At 39.9% G+C, this 20,334-nt stretch overlaps 1 protein-coding gene and 1 pseudogene across 1 annotated transcript in view; both read left to right on the top strand.

Annotated features, from left to right (window-relative positions):
* Positions 1-538: 538 nt before the first annotated feature.
* Positions 539-1,156, top strand: LOC116097934 (annotated as a pseudogene).
* A 16,769-nt stretch (positions 1,157-17,925) lies between these two features.
* The window catches only part of Echdc1 (ethylmalonyl-CoA decarboxylase 1), a 37,411-nt gene continuing 35,002 nt past the window's right edge, over positions 17,926-20,334 (top strand). Inside the window, exon 1 of the mRNA XM_031380698.1 lies at positions 17,926-18,123. The gene's annotated coding sequence lies outside the window, so the exon portion shown is untranslated. The remainder of the gene's footprint in view (positions 18,124-20,334) is intronic.

The raw sequence follows: 20,334 nt of genomic DNA on the forward strand, positions 1-20,334 counted from the left end.
TCATGGTGTTTCTTCACAACAATGCAACTCTAACTAGACACATTAGGCCATGGGATGAATCCTCAGCATCACATAAAACTGGGCTGGTAACTCACGCCTGTAATTCCCCCCATTCAGAAATGGCAGCAGCAGAATCAGAAGCTCAAGATCGTTGGTAGTTTGAATGAAGATGGCCTCCATAGGCTGAGGCACTCTGAGATTGAGGAAGTGTGTCACTGAGGGCAGACTTTGAGGTTTCTGCTGCCTGCAGATCTGGATGAGGAACTCTCAGCTACTTCTCCAGTACCATGTCTGCCTGTATGCTAGTGCTACACTTTCCTCCATGATGATAATGGACTGGACTTCTGAACCTGAAGCTAGCCCTAAGTAAATGTTGTCCTTATAAGAGTTGCTGAGGTCATGGTGTCTGCTCACAGCAACGGAACAGTCATGCTCAGCTATATGCAAACTTGAATGCAGGTTAGGTGGCACAAAACCAAGAACAGTAAAAGAAAAGTAAGTTAAAAATCATAGTTGTATGTAGGTGTATCATAGGCTCTACTTTGACATCCATGTTCTGGTGTGCTTACTTGAAGCAAATGGGTTTACCATTCAACAAGCAGAAATCATTGTGTCTGCGCTGGTCAAGATTACAGAGACCAACATGGACATTGTCTACAAAGACATGGTCAGCAAGATGCAGCAGGAAATCATTCTTCAGCAAATAATATCTAGGATTGCTAACATGAAAAAAAGATCATCTTGGAGAAAAGTGAGTTTTCAGCCCTCAGAGCAGAAAATGAGAAAATAAAACTTGAACTGTACCAGTTAAAGCAACAAGTGATGGAAGAAGTGACTAAAGTCCAGACAGATACCAAATTAAACTTCCATCTAGAAAAAAAGCAGAGTAAAAAATTGTACTCATTGAACGAGAAGATAATGCTGGAACTGAGGACAGAAATAGTGTCGCTCCATGCCCAGCAAGACAGAGCCCTGATCCAGACAGGAAGACAGAGACTGAGGTGGCTGGCCTAAGACGATACTGCAAGGGCACGAGCTTGACACAATCAAATACTTAGCAAGGTCTGTGTTTATGGGCCTAACAGTAGCCCTGGGATTTATCGCCTGCGGATATAATAAAGTATCTATTTATTTAAAGAAATTCACATTGTTTTAGCATAAGAGTGCCAAATTGTTATCCCACCTACCCAAGCCCCCTTTTTTTCTTGATTCAAGTTTTAATCCTAATTTGACTTCAAGCATATTATTTATTTCCGTGCAAACTGTAGATCCATAACCAAGGTGAAGAAAGTTGGGATTTCTGTAACCATTCTTCCAAGCATCTCTGTTTAGTTGGCTTTTTGGCTGAACAGTGTGGATGGACCACACTTTCAAGACTCCTTTTAGTCAAACCAATTTAGTCTAAGCTGCAGTATTTGACAAAAATAAATATTGTATTCTCTACAGCTTTAAGTAGTTTGGAACGTGGAGAATGTGGGAACACATTTTGAAAACAAGGTAGCTTTAAATCTGAAGAACCATTGGAATCAACCCAGAATACCAGCCCTTCTGTGCCTTACCAATAACCACTCCCCAGGCAGCTTTGCCTCTGCTGCAGCAGCTGTAGAGTTCTGATGCAGGACTCTGGTACACCGTAGGGGCCTTTGTCTCTGGGTTCTCATTGTCTTAGTAACATTGTTAATGTGTCTTGCAGCTGGAAGTCTAGGTACCTAAAGAAGCTTTGTGATTTTAGCACAACTTCTCTTACTGCTGCCACTCCTGGGTTTCTGGTTTTGAGACAAGGTCTTGCTATTTAGCCCAGGTTGGCTTTGAACTCACTGTCCTGCCTCAGTACCACCACGCCCAGCCTCTACCTTTCCAAATGTTAGCCTTCCCTCCCTCTTCTTCCTCTTCCTTTCCTTTATGATGTGGGAATTTAATGCCACACTTCTGCCATTACCTACCTAGAAAACTTGTAATTCTCGGACTGAAACCCTACATGGTTTAGTGTGAACTTCCCTCTGATGTCCACCTGCTTTTTATAAGATGACATGCGGCACTTTGCTCCTGTGGGACATCTAGACAATGTGCACAGCTTTTAGTGTCAGTACACCTTGCCCTGTGAGCAGCTCAGGTTGTTGCTTGCCCAGTGTTTGGAGTGGGCCTCATCAGCGTTGATTTCTTTTGTGGTAGAAGACACCTTCACAGCCACCTCAACTCTCCATTGGAAACAGATCCTGGTACAGCTGCAGTTATCTTGGAGAAGTGGATTCTCCTCTCCTCTTTAAGTTGCTGGCACTCATATGAGAGTGAGCACTTGGGAACCAGTGACACTTGGGGACCCTTTCTGGCTTGCCCCACACAGGCACAAATATACAAGCTGGAGCACAGTAGAGAAATCACAAGAGACCATGCCATCAGATTGGTGGAATAAATCACCCTTGTCACTGTTCCAACCACATTGCCAAAAATAAAAGCTACCTTTTGTTCCTTGGCTGTAATTTCCAAGCTTGAGAAACCATTATGTTCTTGCCTCATTAGAAAACATTTGTGTAAAAAGATTCTGAGCCCCACATATTATGGAAACCAAGTGCTTTTGTATTAGAGCAGTATCATGGTGAAACAGAAGTTTATCCTTTCCAAGAAGACAAAAAAAAAAAAAAAAAAAAAAAAAAAAAAAAAAAAAAGTCGTAAGCACAGTTAATTGCTTGATGTCAGAGAAAGGGCTCAAAGCCCACATGCTCATAATAAAGGCCAACTCCTGGGACGAAAATGTTATGTTTGGTTAACCTGGGTAGTTAAAAATAAAAGTTACACTTCCCTGTGCCCGATAAGTATTTTTTAAGGAACACATCCTATGCCTGCTTGAAGTGGTCTATACCACTCTGGTCTCAGTGGGCTGTGTGTGATTTTGCTCTAGCTTTCTTTGTTGCACCCTAGTCTTATTTGGCCTTAGAAAGTGTTGTCACTGAGGGTATGGGTGGTGTATATATCTGAAGTTTAGGAGAGTTTAGGACTCTGGCCCCATTATTTCCTTTTAAAGTTGGAAAGCATTGATCTGTAAATATATACGTCCCTCTTTCAACTTAGACATATATGAATGATGAGGATAGTGTAACCGGATACTGCACTGAACCTGGCTGAAGCTGCAGAGCTCTTAGGAAATGCCTGGCAGGTTTCCAGGCATCAGCCTTGAGTCCAGCCTGTGGTGACCTTACCAATAGCTGCACAGGGTGAGAGTCCAGTGGGCAGTGAGTGGGGCTTCCTTCACTGTCATCATTCCTAAAGGCTTCCTCTGCCTTTCTGCTGGGCGCTGTGTCTTCTGCCCCCTCCCCTTCTTTTTTCTTGTGGTACTTGCTGGGGATCAAATCCACAGGCACAAATTCTCTGTTATCCTGCCTCAGCCTTTCGCATGCTGGGATTACAGGCATTAGGACATCAGGCTCCATCTGGCTTTTATAAAGAGCCTTAAGTCCAGTTTTACTCCGCTCCTGCCTATTCAGGGCTCTTTACTGGAGACGCTTGCTTTGATTTCTGTATTGCTTTTAGTCTCCTGGCTGCTTTTCTTGCTTAATATCTGGCCACACAATTTTCCTTTCAAGTATACCAAGCAATTCAGTTAGAAAGTCACAGTCAAGAAGAAAGGCCTGACTCAAGGCAGAAGTCTTGCTGGAGTCTATCTCTGAATGCTTTGAGCACCAAGCAAGCTCAGCAAGCCTGGGCCTGGGCAGACCTATCTTGTGCCTTGGTACCATCTTCCCTTGACTTTCCTTGTCCCTCCTTCCCTTTCTGCCTACTTATTTAACCATGTTGATATGTCAAGCACTTTTTCTCTCACACCCTTGTGTGCTGACTGTCAGGACTGGCAAACCCTCCCCTAGAAAACTTGGGACTTCAAGGTGAGCAAAGTTGTTGCAGCTTTTATGGCATGAAGGCAAAAACATGTTAACTAGGAATAATTTATCCTATATGTATGTAAGATCTTTGAGAATGTTTAGCCCTGTTGAAATTGTATTCAGGAAATATCTTTTTAAAGATTTGTACTTAACATTCCTTCAGTAATAATCCAGATAATTTTGTAATCCTTTTATAGCTTCAGCAAATACTCAGTTGTGTTTTATCATTGTATAGAGTGAATATATTTTAGTATCTAAGATAACAGATTTGTGTTTATGTGGCTAATGCAACTTTCTAGCCTAATGCAACAAGAAGCCTGTGATTGAACAGGGAAGGGTGAAGTAGAGCGAAGAGTTGCAGAGAGGGAGACAGGAAACAGAGAGAGGATGGAGGAAAGATGGAGCAAGAGGAAGATGATCCAGATTTCATGTGATATTAATAGCCACAGGTAGCTATAATTCAGATAGAGATAGAATAATTGGGTGGAGCAAGAGGAAGATGATCCAGATTCTGCATGGCTTTAAATAGCCACAGATAGCTATAAATATCATAAAGGATAGAATAATTGAGATAACTTGTCTAATCTAGGTGGGCAGCTTGTATCATTATCAATTGGCTCTGAAATTATTGTATAGGCATCTTGTGAATTGAGAATTTATTGGTATATAAATCTGCCTAGTTAGTTATAAGCTTCTAGAGTTTTGATTTTACTGTGTTACTAGGAATTGTGTCAACTAACCTCAAGGTGGGAGATCATTGCATGGGTCTGGTGTGGCAGAGACCCACCAAAGGAACTTAGCTAGTTGGGTGGAGACGTCTCTGGAGCTCCGGGCCAGAGAGTCTGCCAAGATGAGAACACCTGGCTAGAGCCATGTGGCCTACTGGTGCCTGGTGTAGTGCAGGAGCTTGCTGATCTTTTAAATATTTCCCGCAACAACCTGGTCTTGGAAACCTCGGTCATACCTAGGGCTACTGGACTCATGGATCTTGGAGGCGAATCTACAACCACCACTTTACTAAACCAGCTTAATTCTCAACTATATAAATATTAGTCCTCATGTGTTTAGATAAATGTGATCCTTACCCTTCATGAAGGAAACTTCTCTTTGAAACAGACAAGGACCATTACAGAAAACCACACCCAATCACAATGCAGACTTGTGGAGCTCAGTCAATGGATACATCTACAATACAATTCCTGTAGCTAAGGTACAGAGAACATTGCAGAAGAGGGAGCGGAAAGACTGGAAGAGCCAGAGGATCCATGAGTTTTCTCCTAGCAATGGCAGAAACTACACTCCTAAAGTCTTGCCAACATAGCTATCTAAACATGAGCTGAACAAGAAAGCATCAGCTCATGTTTAACCTGTTGAAGGGGCCAAACATGGGGCCGTGGTGAAGAACACTTCTGTTCTTCTTAAGGACCAGCTTCGGTTCCTAGTACTCATGCTGCTGCTCACCACTTCCTGTCACTCCTGGTCCAGGCAATTTGATACCCTCTCCTGACCTCTGCAGATACCCTGCACTCTCATGGTGCACATATTTAGCTACATGGAAGCAAAATACTCATACAAAAAAGTTTTAACCTACTTAAGCAGACAGAAGACATTTGCAGTATATATGAAGAATTTAGCTTCTGGGGTCAAGTAAACTGAATTTTAAATACTAATATTAGTATAGAATATTTTTCTCATCTTAGAGATTTCAGGTTATTATGATTGCATGAATCACCACATAATTCATATCTATTTCCACTTATAAAAAAACACATGTTGCAGGCTATGTGTGTTTAAAATACACACTATGCTGGAGGTCTGAATATCAGAGCCTTATTTTCTGGACTCCAAATAATCAAGTACTGGGCCCAAGTCTTCTGTCTCCAGGCTTATGACTCCATATGCATACTGTCTGTATAGCAGCTATGAAACTTGCTACATAAGTATATAAAAGGTATACACATCAATAAAATGAAGCCCAGCTCCCCGCTCCCCAATTTACTGACTGGTAAGCCAACGATACCAAAGTAAGCTCAAGCCAAGCCCTTACCTCCCCAGAAGCAGATCAAATCATGGGTTTCATGAGTGGAAATTAATATTTGCTATAGTTAGGAGTACATTAGAAAGCACTGTCTAAATATTTCACATAAAAATTTGAAAAGTTTCCCCTGGCCTGACTTAAAATGCTTGCTATATCCCTTTTATTTTCTGCCTTCAGAGACTACTATATAAACCTGCCAGCATTATTAATGCATCTCACTATGATTCCTTTGTGTTACTAAATATGGAAAAGCAGAGGAGGGGATCCTTAAAGAAGAAGAGATCATAGCTGCTGAGGGAGGGGCAGTACTGTCCTTTCTTCTTCTTCTTTATACTTTGGATCTTCATATAGGGGTCTCTGCAAATGTAAAAGTGAAAATAGATAGCTCCATTGATATGTGTGTGTGTGTATATATATATATATATATATACCATATATGTTTATAAATATGGTATATATATAAATAAATATATATTTATATCACAACCTCTAACCTCTGACACACACACACACACATTATATATATACATATATATACATACATATATATATCCTCAAACCTGTAAACCCCATTTGTCTTTGCTTCTGTAAAACAAGCTTGCTTGCCCTGTATACATAGAATATGTGCTTGATTACAAGTACATGGCCTTGTGAAATTTACATTTATGTCTCTCTGTGGAACTGAGAGACAAAAGATGAGGTAAAATTAAACCTTAAGGTCTCTTTGGGAGAAATAAGAAACAAGTTAAAATGTTGAAATTTAACTGATTACACAAAGGCAGAAAGTACATAACCTTGAGTTGTGCTTTTATAAGTCCCTCATTAATGTAATTTTGGGTCATACTCTGAGTGAGAGTGTCAGGTATGGAGCTGACCAGTATCTATTCTTCTGGCCAGTATTAATAAGCCTGTTATTAAAATTTCTTCATGATCAGACTGGTAAATCTCTGAATGACTTCAGACCCATAACAGTCTGAAAGCCATAAAAAAGCTGGGAGTTACAAGTACAGGCAGACTCACAGGTTCTATATGCCAGGATCACAAAGAGACAAAATCTTTGTATAAAGAACAAGGTGTTATTTCTGTGTTCCATGCTAAGGCCAGACATTTCTTTTCAGTTATCACCTGACAGAAGTCTAATCAGCATTGTGTAAGCTCAATTATCTTCAAGACCTTTGCTTTCTATTTCATCTCAATCTGACAGCTCTGTACTGTTCAGTTTTAAGAATGACTTCCAAGTCTCCTTCCTTCTGTACCTAATCTTTTTTCCTGCTCCCTTTGTCCCATTACAGTGGCAGAGGTCACTGTCTCATCTGTCCTTGGGCTTCTTTAATTTGCATGTGTCCCTGTAACACAGTAGCTCCTCCTCAGTTTATGTGTTCAGCAAATGTTTAGTACACCTATTTCCATGTTTTTCCTTTCTAGCACCTTTGGAATCTTATTCCTTATTTCCAAAACTGCCAAAATCCTCCCATGAAGTCTAATTGGTGCCATGCTCACAATCTTTGCTTTTCCTCAGAACACTCAGTATTTATTATGTGGACCACGATGGTCCTGATTCAATCTTGTAAGGCTCTTGTAATTTTTTACTTCAACATTTATTTATTGTTTCCTCTTGCCAAAGAGACATTGAAGTTTACTTTTTCCTCCTCTTCTGACTCCTAGTTCCATAGTAACCTGTTTTAGGTTCTTCATCTAATGCCATAGTCTCTAACCAAAAAACTGAAATTGTTTGCCATCAAAACACTCCCTGAAGCTTGTGGATCTATTCCATCTTTTTTACAGTCCAATAAGCAAGGATGACCATAGCTTGAGGTGAAGGCTGGGGAGAAGAGCAGGATCCAAGCTGGTTTCTTTGTTGATAAGCCTCTCTTAGGAAGCAGGCCCTGGCAATGTACTCCTAAGAGCCATAAAGTCCACACATGGCAGCGTGACTTCTGATAGCTAGTCTTCTTGTCATTGAGACACTCTTGGAATTTAGCACAACAGGCTAAATGTGCATGCATGTTGTCAGCCCCTAATCACAATACCTTACACAACGCACTGCTGTGGAGACCTAAATTTAAGTGGCTCTCATTACTGCCTTGATAATATGATTTGCACATTATAAACGACTTCCTAGACCTGTTAGTGGTGTCAGACTCCATTTGCCTATATTATGTTGTTGTGTGTTATCCTGATGTTGTCTGTATTCTGATCAATTCTGTTTCTTCAAGACTACCCCTGATGAGCAGTCCACCACATACTCAAGTGATCAAGAATAGACCTTTTCTCCATTTTAACTGATCAATAAAGGCTAGAACTTGTGTTTGGGGAGTAGGGGAGAAAGGTGGGGCTGCAGGTCTGAGAGTCGGGGCAAGTACAGAGGAAAAGAGGACAAAAGAGAAAGACAGAGGATAGAAGAGGAAGAGGAAGAAGTGATGGATCTGAACCATGTGGCCAGGAGAAACAGCAAGTAGCAAGGGGAATCAGTTAGGGGAGTGCTAGATCTGCACAATCTAAGCAAATAGCTTACAATTATAATAACTGGATTGTGGGTTTTTTATATGAGCTTATTGGGGTTGTGATTTCCAGCAACATTATGTGGCTAGTGATACTTTTTACCTGTAGGATCACCTGAGCCATGTTCCTACAAAATGTCAAGGCTACTAAGTTACTGCAATGGGATCTAGAGCTAGGGCAGAAGACAACCAGAGCATTCTGTCATTTCCTCAGAAAGACTGCTGGAGATCAATAGTTCAGCAAGCCAGCAAATCCAGCTGGGACTGACCCTTGTCTTCTATTGCTCCTCTGCTAGTAAATGTAGTGCTACCTTTTCCATAATCAGAAACGGCACTGTGGACAATCTTTTGAGACACACCTATAATATCTACCCTTGACACCCTTCCTAGCCTCTGCAACAACCAATTTCAAGATCAGATTGAGAATCTGTCTCAAAAACAAAATTCACAGTGACTTCTTTGAACTTTTTCCCTCTTTATTTCCTCTTTCAAAGTTTTTGCAGAGAGAAACAATGGAGCAGAGACTGAAGGAAGGGCAATCCAGAGACTGCTCCACCTGGGAATCCTTCCCATATTAAATCATCAAATCCAGACACTATTTTGGATGCCAGCAAGTGCTGGCTGACAGGAGCCTGATATAGCTTTCTTCTGAGAGGCTCTGACAGTGCTCGACTAATACAGAAGTAGAGGCTCACAGCCATCCATTGGATTGAGTACAGGGTTCCCAATGAAGGAGTTAGAGAAAAGACCCAAGGAGCTGAAGGGTTTGCAGCCCCTTAGGACGAACAACAATATGAACTAACTAGTACCCTCAGAGCTCCCAGGGACTAAAACTCCAACCAAAGAGTACACATGGTGGGACTCATGGCTCCAGCAGCATATGTAGCAGAGGATGGCCTAGTTGGTCATCAGTGGGAGGAGAGGCCCTTGGTCCTGTGAAGGTACTATGCCCCAGTGTAGGGGAATGCCAGGGCCAGGAAGTGGGAGAGAGTGGGTTGGAGGGGGGAGGAAACAGGTTTTTTTTTTTCTTTTTTTCTTTTTTTCAGAGGGGAAAACGGGAAAGGAGATATCATATGATATGTAAATAAAGAAAATATCTAATAAAAAAGTTTTTTCTTTTATTGTTAGTATGTATATCTAAAAATAATTTATAGTATTATCCTAACCTCATTAATAAATTTTCATCACAGATTAACTGATAAGCAAATAAACAAATATAAGCAAAAAATACTACTTTACTCTTCTTTCTCAATACTTTCTCAAGTATTTAATCAATATCAGCTGTTTTAAAGTTATAAGTAAAATATTCCTATCTTAAAGTATTGAATTTGCTTATTTTGTGTATCACAAGAATCTGATTTCATTTTATAGGTGTGTACTTGTTTATTTATTTATATCTAGTGTACTTGGGTGAACTTATGTGCACTGTATTTGTAGAGGTGCTCTGGAAGGCCAGAAGGCATTGGATCCCCAGGAGCTCGAGTTATAGGCAGTTGTGTTCTAAAAGAAGAGTAGTAAGTACCCTTAACCACTAAGCCATCTTTCTAGCCCTTTTTTTACTTAATCATTTGTTGTACTCTTTCCACGTTGATTGAAGCTACTTTCTCAAAAGTAACATATTTAAAGAGTTAACTCATGAAGTAACAGCAATAGGCCTACCCCATAATTGGTAAACAGCAAACACACTTTGGAAAAAATTATTCACAAAAAAACATAACCAATGTGTATGGAAATTGATGTAAGAGCCGACAATACTTTTTTAAAACATTGTTAGAGAAAAATCTACTATAACTCAGTAAGAACAATGAGCATTAGGGGCATTTGAAACACCATCTCCTTTTTAGCTGCTTTCTGCTAGCACAGCACGGGAGTGATTTCACTCTAAACAAGTACAGCCAAGAACATGGTCCCATGGCTCCTTTTCTCCCCGGTTAGCTGCCAGGTGAGATGCCAGAGGCTGCCATTTTTCAGACATTCTGGCTAGGTTATTATAAAGAAAAAACTCCAGCTGCCAAATTCTTTTTTCCACCCATCTGCTTAGTGGACAGGCATAATGGAGGTGTGTAGTTGGTTAAGACTGATGCCTAGGTTATAGTCATGGGATAGAGTTTCTGCTCTGAATAGCAAGCCAGAATGCTGTAGGTTACGATCTCCTCCCATCTTTACTTACTTCATCTAAAGGAAAGAGATATAAACCCACAGGAAAATCCCCATTCCTTCTTCCTTAGAGTGATACCTTTAGAACAGAGATAGCTAAAGTTCTCTACCAAAGTATTATTAATTTGATTTGAAATGAAGTGTGGGAGAATTTAAGCCAAGGGTGGCCTTAAAACAGCTGTAGGCAGCTGTTAGTCCTTATAGCAATTTGGCCAAAGAGGACAAGATAGGTATCAGAGAAGTGCTTCTGGACCAAGGCAATCTTCCAACTACTTCTAAAACAAAGTTCACCTTGATTAGTTCACCTCCTACCTCTGGTTCTTTTTAAGTAGCTCTCCCCAAGTTACCTCTTTTCATCTCACCTTTCAAACTCATGTATGAGCATCCAGTCCTAAGTTGTGGTCTTTCACCTGAATGCTCTTCCCCACCCCCAGAATGTCTACTTTCCCCATTACTTTGCCACCTCTGCTCCCTCCTATGGAACTTTGCTGACCACTGTCTACCAAGGCCACACACTGTCTCCTGTCCACTCTCTGTAAACGTTGGAGACCAAGTTCTTTTATACCCTCCAGACTATCGACCTTCACCTCTCTCCCATAAATGGCAGGGCTCTTTTAAGGTAATTCTCATGATTCTGACAGCTGCTAAACTCGAGAGAATCTCTCATTGGATTCATCTGTCTCATCTCAAACCTTTCATCCCTCTACCAATCCCAGAAAAATGAGACTCCACTCCAGCAGCTGTGCTCAATCCTGCTGGATTAGATATGGGTTTCTCATCCAGGGTAGCCCTTACTTCTGGAGATTCAAGGTTCAAGAACCCCCCAATGATAACAGTCTTTTCAAATAGAGTCAGTAAACTGCTCCATAGCCAGATGCCAGGAGCTGATCCAAATTGTTGTCATCCTACCTCCACCATTCCATCTAAATATATGACCTCTTTGTTTGCTTCCTCTTTGACCAGATGAAAGATAATTGTAAAAAATGGCCAGACAAATATGGGGGCTGCCAATATTGGTCTTGCCAGATACAAATGTTAGGATCATGGACCAATCATTTCTTCTATCAACAATGCAAGACCCTCTTCTTCTATATTCAAGACCCATGGAATCCCAGGTGGGAAACAGGTGTTGTTGGTAAGTTCTACCATAAAAATCAATCTGGGTCCCCAATAAGTACTATTCACATCCAGGTGTCTTCAAGACATGTCCTTCCTCCAAAGACAGATTGATTACCTGGCAGCAGTGGTGCTTCAGAACCAATGGGGACTAGATGGTTTTACAGGGAAAGAAAATGGTCTTTGCCTTTTCCTCCCAGAAGAATGCTGCTTCTAGGTCAATGAGTCCAGAATAGTGAGAAACAAAATCTCCCAGCTACAATCAGGTATACAAGAACACAGGGAAGAGCATGGAGCCTCTAATTGCTGGGTTTTTGAAAACCCTATAATGAAAGTGGTTACTGCCTTTCCTAACCCCACTTTTCATTTTTCTGGCTTTACTATTGTCTCACTGCCTCATTAACCTCGTTCCTCCAAATTAAAAAAAAATTCTAAGCAAACAATTAATTCCTTTTACAGGATTTCCAAGCACTGTCCACTGAGGAACCTGATGTGAATGACTATCGAATGAGTCTCAATGGTAAGAGTCAGCTATACCCCAAGGCTGATGACACCCTTAGACAGCAGGGAGCAATTTAAGAGACCCTCTGACGCTCCTATTTCTGCCTCTCCAATGCCCTCTCTCTTTATAATAAGAAAAACAGAGGTACATCAGGTACATCTGTGGACAGCCAGAAGTGACGAGAAGCCACTCTTGTGTCCACTGCCATGACACTTGCCACACATCCCTTTGCACATGCATCTTGGCCTGGATAAAAGACTCATCTCCCGGTTCACAGCCCCTCCTTCTTCTCCTTCCCTTTCACACACCCTTTGAGACCACCTCTGCCAATAAAACCTCCCATGTGAGAAGTGTATCTGGTGTGATTTTTCCAGGACTGTGCTACATACTCTAACAGTCCTGGAAAATGCAAGGTAACAACTACTTCTACCCTTTTTTTTTCTTTATTATCCTCTTCTTTTTGTTGATCTCTGTACGTAGCCCTGGCTGTCCTGAAAGCCATATGTAGACAAGATTAAAGTAGTGTGCAGCAGCACCTGGAGCATATTCTTCTTTAAGAATTCTATCATGGGTATTCTATCACAGCCCATTTCATTGCAAATTAGAGGTCATGCATGATAAATTTTGGCAAAGGGTTGTTTGCATTTTCTTCAGGCCATAAGAACTGTGGGAAAATTAAACGTACCAAACTCAACAACACAGTGAAGGAAATTTCAAGGGATCCCACAATATGTAGTGCTGGGGAAATATTAGTGATCCCCAAGAAAACAGGTTCTGATCTGATCCTACTGTGCAACTCACAGTAGGGTCATTATTCTATTCAAGATAGCTCACCCCCGACCCCAACGCACCACCATCACACAGGACAGTTTTGGTGGTCGGGGAGCCCTGAATGTCTTTTGGGGCAAGGCTTTATAGTAAGCAGCAAGCAGGGAGTATGTGTGCAAGCATCTAATTGGAACATTACTGCGGCCTTTAATATAATTGGCTGGTGCTGGAAGTCATATCATAAACTTAATTTTTGTTCTCCTCTGCATTGGTGGTCATTAGAAAGGGGGTAGGCGTGTAACCTGGAAGAACATGTTTGTTGAAGGAATAACCTGGAGACACTGGTCTTGGGGATTAGCCTAGAGTCTGGCCCTAGGCTTGGGTTTTTTTGGGGGGCAACTTGAAAACTAATGCTAAGTACGAGTTTGTTTAAACTTAGGTCATATTTTCTAAAATGGAGTCTGAACCTAAATGATCTGCCAACTCAAATTCAGGCTGTGGTGATGGTTTTATCACTTGACTGCCTGTAATCAAGTGATGGGGGAACAGGAACAAAAAACAAAGCAGAGATTAGAAAAACTGAACTTTGTACAGAAAACGGTTGTATATAAAGCTGTAGTCATATTAATATTGTTGTAATTATTTAACAGGTTTCTCTCCTTTTCTCTCCTTTTCCCCTTTAACCCCCATCCCCCACTCCTCTTTTCCTCCTTTGCTGTCCTGCAGATAGTAGATACTCCCAACATACTTTCTGAATGCTGTATGGAGTTCTGCTTCACTACAAGTCAGAAACAACAGTCAAGTGATAATGGACTAACACCCCTAACAGCACAAGACGAAATAACAAGCCTTTCCTCTTTTTACCCCAGGTGTGTAGTGAATAATCCAGATCTGATGGCACACAAGTTAGCGACTCTGAAGAGCAATAAGCTGCACTATTCTGCACTAAGCCTTTGATAGCCAGACAAATACATAAACAGCAAGCAGCGTAGGATAGGGAAGGGAAAAGGGAGAGAGATGGAGAGCAAGCAAGAGCGCACAAGGTAGGAGGGAGGGGGGATGAGAGGTGGGGAAGAGGGAGGAAGAGCATGAGAAAAGGGGAGAGGGGCATATTGTGAAAGGTGCACAGAAGTCAGAGAACATCTTTTGGGAATTAGTTCTCCCCATCCATCATTGGTTCCAGGGATTGAATTCAAGCTACTGGGTTTTTGTTGTTGTTGTTGTTGTTGTTGTTGTTCTTTTTTTTTGTGTGTGTGTGTGTGTGTAGGCAACTCAAGAAGAAAAGTAGATAGGATAATCAAACTGAAAAGTCTCTTTACCACAGAGAATTAAAAGAAGAGATCTGCAAATGAGAGATTTTTGTGAACAAGACTCAGACATTCAAAGTCCAAGTACTATTCAAGTTAATAGAACTGTCCTTATATTTTAAGAAAAAGGTGGATTGTGTTCTTAAACACACACTTTCCAAAAGAATGTATACAATTGGGCATGATCAGGAATGCCTATAGCCCTAGTACTCAGGATGTGAAGGCAGAAGGATCACCCATCAGGTTTGAGGTCAGCATGTACTACACAGAGAGACTGTACCACTAAAGAACTGAAACAAAAAACCCACATGCAAAATGAACACATACAAATACACAAAAATATATAAAAAAATGTTGAGCTCCACTAATTTCCAAAAGGCTAATTAAAACCCAACAAAGCTTTTGTTGCCAATTGACAAAGGCAACAGGTGTTGATAAGGATGTGAAGGTAGAACTGCTGAACAATGTCTATAGAAATTGAAGTCATACGCATACTTGTTTTCTAGTAGTCTTATGGTTATATGCCTTATTTTTACCCATATTGAATTAATTTGCACTTTTGATGTGAGAAGATTTCTAATTTCTTCTCTTTCTCAAGTGGGTAAAATACGCTGCTTAGGAACTATCTTCAGTTGCCAACTGTTCTTTCTACATAGTCAACAACATCCAGACTCCTCTCCTCTAGGGATTTGCTACCCCTGGTTTCCTAAGATCCTTCTCCTAGGGCTAGGCCTGAGAGTCTCCAGTGAGACTCTTTACTAACATTTATTAATATACCTAGCGAGAGCAATCTAAATCTTCTGAGTTTATTTTTAGGACATCTGAAAAGACTCTTAGGTAAAAGGCAATGAATCTGTAGGTTTGATGAACTCTTCTGAAATTACTCCAAGGTAGCCTGAAAAAAAAAAGAAACAAACAAAAACCCAAAAAACAAAAACAAACAAACAAAAAAATCATCTTTCAAAGATCCTGAAAAACCTTTGCTTGTCTGTGAGTCCAGAAGTTGAGTAGTAGAAGTAGTTGTATCAGGAATTAAGAGCCAGCCTTAGCTTCAGAGTAGATCCTTGATAGCCTGTGCTACATGACACACTGTTTCAGAAGACTAAACAGTTGGAACAAAACAAAAACAAAATAAATATCTGAACTCTAATGATAGTAAAATTAATCAGCTTGTGACCATTTTTATGCACAATATTTTAGTGAACTTCCATTTCCATAAGATTTTAAACTTCCTACAGTGGAATTAAGATTTAGCATTTGTCTGGTTTTACCACATGGCTGGCCCAAGCAACCTGTCCAATTTAGTCTCAAGAGTTAGTAGAGCTTTTTGGATCCTTACTAACTCTGGCCATTTCACATAACATTTTAAAATAGTCTTAGTTGTCTCTCTAGTAGCCACTGCACTGGAGAGGACTCTCAAATCCACATAATGATGTAAAAATGCCTGAAAGCCCATTTCCTCCAGCCCCAGCTATGTGAATGTCCCCCACCCAAGAACAGGCACAAGAGAGTATAATTTCAGTTTTTGTTCTTAGCTTTTCAACTGACACAGAGCAAAGCAAAGGCTTGATTGTCCTCATAGCAGTCCACAGTTGTTTGGCTCCATGTTTCTGGGCCTGTAGTGAGGCAACACATCATGGTAGAAGAGCATGGTAAGGCAGAGTTGATCATGCAATGGCCGACAGGTAGCAAAGAAAGGAACAAAGATTTTATATAGGTGTGTAGGTAGCTATGGAGAGTATACTTGGAGCTATAATAAAAATGTATAAGCACTAGTGGCTACTGATGCATTATGCTTTTTATTGTTTTTAAACTTTCTTTTTTATTTGCATATATTAACTATATACAGGAAGCGATTCTTGGTGACTCCATGTTTTCATTACATTCACCTGTCATTCATTCTTAACCCTTCTTCTAACCTTGAAATCTTCCCCTTTCAGTTTCATGTCTTTTTCTCCTCTAGCAAATAAAGAAAGAAAACATTCCTTTGTGGTGTGTGAATTATTTTACATAATATGATCTCTAGTTGTGTTTTTCTTCAAAGGACACAATTTCTTTCTTCATTATAGGTGAATAAGACTTCATTGTGTATATGTCTTCTTCATCTGCTGACAGACATCTTGGCTAATTCTATAATTTAGCTATCATGACTAGTACCATTCTATATTTTAAACAGAAAAGTAAGGCAGCAGAGAATCATATGCTTCTTGTAATAGTTAAAGAAACTAGCAAGGACCTTTTATTACTACTATTACCACAGAAAGGAAGAGATGGTCAAATGGAAGATAAGTTAAGGAAAAGCACATGAAAGTAAATAAGCACACTGTAATAAATTTCGTGTCATATGATTAAACACTGTTTGAGTCAGCTTCTTAAGAAAAGTAGATATTGAAAAACTCTGCATATATGATTAGGAGTGTACCTAGTGATTGCTGAGCATATGTGAAACCCTAGCATGAAATTTCAGTTCTGGAAAAAAAATAAAATTCTGACTACAAAAATGTATGAAAGTAAGAGAGGGAGAAAACAAGTTTAACAGTGTGTGAAGAAATGGGGACATCAGTTGTAATTGAGTCTGTATTTATGAAAACTGAAACAACTTAACTGCCAATTAAGTGCTAATATGCAAATAGCTGTTGATAATAAAATAGCTCATTAACACTGAAGGTTATTTTTATGCATGTGAGTATACACGTTCAAGAGAGCAGGTACACAGACACATGGAAGCCAGAAAATACCCTCAAGTGTCATTCTCAGGAACTCTTCTGCCTCCTTTGAAACAGGGTGTTTCATTAAGACAGACTGGATGGTCAGCAAACCTGATCAGTGATAAGATTATAAGCACAGAACACCATGCTCAGTATTTTTAACGTGATTTCTGGGGACCAAATTTAGGTTGTCATGCTTGTGAGGTAAGCACTTTGACTAACTGAAGGGTCTCCTAGGCCCTCCCTGGTATTTGCTTGTTTAGCACAAAAGTTACAATAGAAGCTGTCTTTACCCTAAGATGTACACATAAAATGATATGCTGTACATAGAGATAACCAGGTCACAACAGAAAAAAAGAAAGAAAGAAAGAAAGAAAGAAAGAAAGAAAGAAAGAAAGAAAGAAAGAAAGAGAGGAATGAAGGAAGGAAGGAAGGAAGAGAGAGAAAGAAAGAAAGAAAGAAAGAAAGAAAGAAAGAAAGAAAGAAAGAAAGGAAGAGAGAAAGGAAGGAAGAAAGTAAGGAAGGAAGGAAGGAAGGAAGGAAAACTAGGTGGTTTAGGAGTATTAGTAACAAACTTCCTAGCTTTCTACAAAGTTGCAGAGAGTACAAACTAAGTATCTGGGGTCAACTTACATAACTGTCACCTTCCTGTTTTCTCAAAGCACTTAAAATTCATTTTATGTGGTTTAGTCTAAAGTTTATTCCAATTTATTCAAGATAATGCTGTGATAGTTATATTTGGTTGTCAACTTGGTTGTCAAATAAATCTGGAATAAACTACAATCTAGAAAAGAAGGGCACATCTGTGAAAAATAGTCTGCTCGGTTTGAAGTGGGTCAATCCTTTAAGGTAGAGAGGCACAACCTTTTGATCCAGATCTTGAGGCAGGACAACACACCATAAACTGGGTCATACCTTCTGCTGGAAGGCTATATAAGGACACAGAAAAAGGAAGCCTTTTGTCTCTGCCTGCATGCTTTCACCTTGCTAGTACATCTATATCTTCAGTGGCATTGAAGCTTTCTTCTTTGGGATTCCAACATATACAAAAGACCAGCTGAGACGCACAGCCTTGTGAGACTGAGAAACTATTAGACTCTTGGACTTTCTATTCACACCTGACCATTGTTGGATTAGTTGGACAGCAGCCTGTAAGTCATTCCAATAAATTCCCTTTATATATACATTTATGTTCCATGTATGTATGTGTGTACTTCTATATATGTGTGTCCCATATATGTATATTCACATATATATATATAAGTTCCATATGTGTGTTACATATAATATATATACATATATATGTGTGTAGATTCCATGAGTTCTGTGGCTCCAAAGAACCCTGATTAATACAATGATTAAATCATGCATATGCATACAGAGGGGACTATATATGAAATATAAACAATGATTTGGTTACTTCAGTACACCAAATGTTCAGTTTTATCTCTATCCCAAATTCCTAAGATGCTTTTAAATTCTTTTTAACTTTTCTCTCCCTTTTACCCATTCCACTTCAACTTGCTGGTAAATTCTTTGAGAAGTGGGAACTCATGGGATACTTGGAAACTTGACCAAGGACAGGGTAGTACAGTATCTAAATTATATGAGTGTCTGCTCAGTAAAGATGGCATCAGACAGTTACACAAAAGAACAAAGACTTTCAATCTTTGGCAGCTGCCTTGTACACAAGAAACACATCCAGTCAAGGAGTAAAGTGACAAACGAGTTCTGGCAAGTCACTATTGTCACAAGGTTTTTCTGTTCAACACTCTAACAGTGCTTACCACATAAGAAAGAAGAGCAGGCTGGCCAAAAGAAAAACTGAAACTAGAAGACAGTAAATTACTTTAAATACTCTAAAAATCATTCATAGGACACAAATAAACATACATACAGGAGTCAATCTAGTTTAAAAAAAATAATTTTGATTGGTTACATGTTCTGTTCCCCTCTTCTGCTGTCTTCACCTTGCTAGGCCAGCATTTTGATTACCTTTAGGGGATAGCCCTATTATGTCACATTATACAAACACAGAGGAAAAGACAACCATAAAGCCCAGGAGATTTTGACAATGGGATGCTGCAGTTTTGCCTTAGCGGCTTTACCAGAAATTCCTTTCTTCTAAAGACTGATTTCCTGGTTATTACTCAACCCACTTATATCAGATTCTAGAAATGAGCCTTCCTAGCAACAAGCAAAAAATAGTATATGGCTTCAACAGGGAGAACTATGACAAAAGTCTCTGGAAAGAACCACAGGGAACACTGACTCTTCTGCAAGGCCAATTACCTGATTAAAGCCTTCAATGTTTGTGGAGAGGTTGGAATGTTACAGGTCCAGGATCAAATGATAATTTATCTTGGGTACCTTCAGCTTAATAATAGTCATTTGCTACCACCTCTCTATGTGACCTAACGATTTTATGGTTATTGGTAAGTCTTTTGGAATAGACAAACCAATAGTTCCATCCGTAGAACTGCTAAGGATGCTGCCAGCTATAATTTGAGACCTACATATTCTGAGACCTAAGATCTGCGACTTAAAATCTCCCTGCTCCTTTCACCCCGATGCTCTCACATTCCCATCAATGTATTTGGAAAATAATTTTTGTTGGTCTGTTACGCTAACACCTTCATAAAACTGCTACCATATTGGAAGAAAGAACTGGGGATAACCCAAACCTCACTTATATTTGGCTTTTGAAAAAATACTAGAATTAAACACTTCTCGTAATGACTTCTTCCTACCAGTTCAGCTAACCTGGGCTTATGATTCTTCCTTATTACAAAGGATCTTTATTCTATAAACTGGTCACCATCTCTGCCTCACTACCTTACCACATTATATCCATTCCCTCAGAAAACTATATTTTTACTTCTTTGATCTTTATCTATGATAAGTGCAGAAGTCTACAAACACCAGAGTACCATCCTAACCAAGGCAAGAGGTGACAAAATTGACCCCCCAAGAGATGACCTCTGGACACCCATCTTTCTTTTCTCCCCTTTTCTTCCTTTTTTAAAAACAAAAATGGAATTTCAAGTAGCCCAGGCTGGCCCTTCAACTCTATATAGCTGAAGGTGTCATTGAAAGTGCTGGGATAACAAGTACACATCATCAAGTTAGAGTTCTCTATCTTTTTTTTTTTTTTTTCTTGGTTTTTTGAGACAGGGTTTCTCTGTATAGCCCTGGCTGTCCTGGAACTCACTCTGTAGACCAGGCTGGCCTCGAACTCAGAAATCCACCTGCCTCTGCCTCCCAAGCGCTGGGATTAAAGGCGTGCGCCACCACCGCCCGGCAGAGTTCTCTATCTTAACAGTTACCAGAAATCAAAATTAACGAATGTAAATCAATCAATC

This window comes from Mastomys coucha, unplaced genomic scaffold, assembly GCF_008632895.1.
Source record: "Mastomys coucha isolate ucsf_1 unplaced genomic scaffold, UCSF_Mcou_1 pScaffold2, whole genome shotgun sequence".
NCBI classification, from domain to species: domain Eukaryota; kingdom Metazoa; phylum Chordata; class Mammalia; order Rodentia; family Muridae; genus Mastomys; species Mastomys coucha.